A 3,321-nucleotide genomic window follows, 5' to 3' on the forward strand; every position below is an offset into this window, starting at 1 on the left:
CAACTCTCCAAAACTCAGATAGGACTGGACGGCTTCCCTCTGCCTTCCAGCTGAAGTCGAGTCTTCTCAAGGCACAGCAAGCCCTGCCCGACAGGGCAGCCCGCGCCCTTCTTCAGCTTTTCCCTCACTCCCGCGGTTCTACACTCCCCGCTCCCGCCATACCCACTACCTGGAGTCCCCTACATCAGAGTGTCTTCCTGTCTGTCTGCATCTTTGTACATGGCATTCCCTCTACCCAGAATGCTTGTCCTGCAAGTTGCAGCAAGTGACTAACAGGACATCTCCCCCAGGAACCACACTGCCCCCACCCCACTCCCCCTCCTGCGGTACAGCGGGCCACTTGTATTCCCAGCTTAGTGTTTCACGTACCGGGCTGGTTACTTTCTAACATTACCCACTGCACCAGGCAATACGTTTGGCTGGGGACTGTATCTTTCCTCCCTATATCCTAACAATCACCACCATATATAGATAGATAGATAGATAGATAGATAGATAGATAGATAGATAGAGATAGATATATATGGAACGGGAGAAGGAGAGAGGGAGGGGGAAAGAGGGAGAGAGGGAGGGGAAGGAGGGAGGGGAAGGAGGGAGAGAACACAGTAGGTGCCCAATAAATGTTCCCATCCTACATAAAAGGGAGCTGAACCTTACTCAAAGGATAAATTCCTACACCGTGAACTACCATTTGCATTCTCCCTTTACATAAAGAAAAACTTGAGCCTGGTGGAGACTACTTTTGCCAGAGGTCACTTCTCCGGTTGATGACAGAGCTACCATTTGAAACTACTCCAAAACCCACGTTTGTCACTTCAATGTTGCACATTCCCTACTCTTACCCTTTCTTTAATAAATCCTAAGTATTAATTTCCAGCAGAGATACATAGAGCCCTGTGCTGATGGCAACTGAATTCACCCGGCAGGGGAATTCGACGCTAACTCGGGAGGCCGACACCCTAAGAGGACAGCTGGAGGTCATGTTTTGGCACAGGAGAACAACACAGAATTGGCCAAGAAAAGCAGGTGACCGTACACAAACTAACAAAGATCTTCTGTCTCTGGCTAAGTTAAATTAAAGCTGCCTGAATTAATCTCCCAGAGAAAACCTCCTTTTAAAAAGTAAACCAAACTTCTGATCAACTTACAAAAGTGAACTCTTCAGCAAAGCACTTATTTTGCCTTTCGGAGCCAACATTCCACAGAACTCTGGAGCAGAAAGGGCAGATTCAGGCCAGGGGACCTGAGTTTGAATCCCAATCTCACTACCTACCAGCTGTGTGAGTTTTAGGTGACCTCACTGGAGGATTAAAATGTCGATAACAATCGCCCTGTTGTTACTGGCAGAGTAAACAACAATGTATGCAAAGCACCTGAGCCTTACTGGGAACATTAAATGGCATAATATTTAAAAGGCACTTGAGCAAAGCGCTTGGTCCAGAACAGGCACTGAACAAATATTAATTCCTTTCCTTTTAGATAATCCCCCACTCCTTTTATCTAACACACTATCACAAATACGTGACCTCTCTAATGGGGAGCTACACTTGGCCTCCTGTATCAAATTAAAATCAAATTCCTTCTTCCAAATAAGAAACTTCCTAAAGAGTCAAATAAACCCTGACCACGAAACGGCAGCTTAAGGATTCAGTAAACTCAAGGCCTAATTTCGAGCAAGATCAACAGAGCACGTTGAAAACTAACACCCCTCCAAGACTGTCTCTTCCCAGACTCAGGGCAGTTAGAGCCTTTGGGTATTGCTAAGTGACCAAGTTCCAGCGAAACATGTAGCATATGTTCATTCATTCGGCCGTCTACAGTAAGTGCACAGCCTGTGGCCTGTGACAGTTCGCCCAGCCCCCTCCCCGTCCTCCCGCCTAGAGACACGTGGACACGCGTGAGAGGTGATCATGGAAAAAGAATGAGTTCTTTGTATCAGCTGATGAGTAAAAGTACCAGTGCTGAGATCAGGAGACAATCCTTCAGGACTTCTCAAGTACTTCATATACAATTATGAATCCTAACAGCCAGATTCCTAAGATGAAAAGTAAGATAAGCTTGGGATCTTATTCCAAGGTAAGCTGGGATCGATTTCAACCTGATGATTCTGTTACCTTACTTCAAACACCGCATCATGAGCCTGTGAAACGGGCTTCCATTCTGCACATGAAAAATTTAAGGCTAAGACTGAACGCCCAAGTCAGAAAAACCATTCGTTTCACAATGATACAATCGGTTTATATTTGAATGTCGTTTAAAAAACTTGATGCTAGTTTTTCTGGTAGTCGGGGATTGATACGTAATAAAAGTTTCCCACAAATTAAGGGGGAATAAATGTCTTGCTTCTATGTGTATCTATATACACCGAACTAAGAATGCTGGTTAGAATTAGGAAATTATAATTTAGCAAAATATTAAATTATAAATGATACGAGTTTTCTAAGTTTGACTTCGAGAGAACTTAAAAACAAAATCTGAGCTTTGAAACAATGGAAAAATTCATTAGGTTAGAAATCACTGTGTCCCATTTTTTTCCAACAGAGATGATTTACTGTTAGAGTCAAAGTATCTCTAAACTGACCCAGCTCAAGAACATCTTCGGTCTTTCCTAACCTTATCTCCTAAAAGGACCCGACATTTCCCTCCCATGTGGCCTCCGTGCACCCTGAAAACATTTCTAAAACAGCCCTTCAGCTCTTGCCAAGCTATGGGTGTCATTCTTCTAAGCCATGAGCCATCCAAGGGGCAGGCTGTCCACGTCACACCTGCCTTCCTCCCCTGGCACCTATCCCCCTTCCTGGCCCAGAGGACAAGCACCCAAGGACAGCCTGTGTGGGGCTGAAAATACACCTAAGTCCCCACTGCCAAAAATAGTGCTGAGGACGAGTACATAGCACCCACAGTAGCCTGACAGATCTTTTAAAACCCAGAAAACTAAGCTCTTCCACACTATCCTCAAAAATGCATGCATGTTTCAAGAAAGGCAATCTTTGGACTGCATATGAATTCTTTATTCTTTAAAGAGAATGAATTTAGGTACCCCTAAATGTCTGACAGGTGCTGTGGAAAACATACTGCTTTTCCATGATGCATCAATAAAGCAGATTTTATTTTTTGTACCAGGTATCAATATATTAGGGCTGCAACAAACCTTAGTATCCACTAGTCCAAAATCGTCACCTTTGGGTCTTGAAGAATTACTTGCCCAGAAGCACATTAGCTGGTCAGAGGCAGACTCAAGACTAGGGCTCACAGAAGACAGCTCTATTTCCCGGAGCTGTCTTCTCAATACCAAGAGACCAGGAGTTATTTTTATGTTGA

At 44.3% G+C, this 3,321-nt stretch overlaps 1 protein-coding gene across 1 annotated transcript in view; it reads right to left on the minus strand.

Moving 5' to 3' along the window:
* LOC105825202 (microtubule-associated tumor suppressor 1 homolog) overlaps nt 1-3,321 on the minus strand; it is a 217,631-nt gene that overhangs the window by 34,658 nt on the left and 179,652 nt on the right. The window lies entirely within an intron of this gene.

Source organism: Propithecus coquereli, unplaced genomic scaffold, assembly GCF_000956105.1.
Source record: "Propithecus coquereli isolate 6110/MARCELLA unplaced genomic scaffold, Pcoq_1.0 Scaffold79, whole genome shotgun sequence".
NCBI classification, from domain to species: domain Eukaryota; kingdom Metazoa; phylum Chordata; class Mammalia; order Primates; family Indriidae; genus Propithecus; species Propithecus coquereli.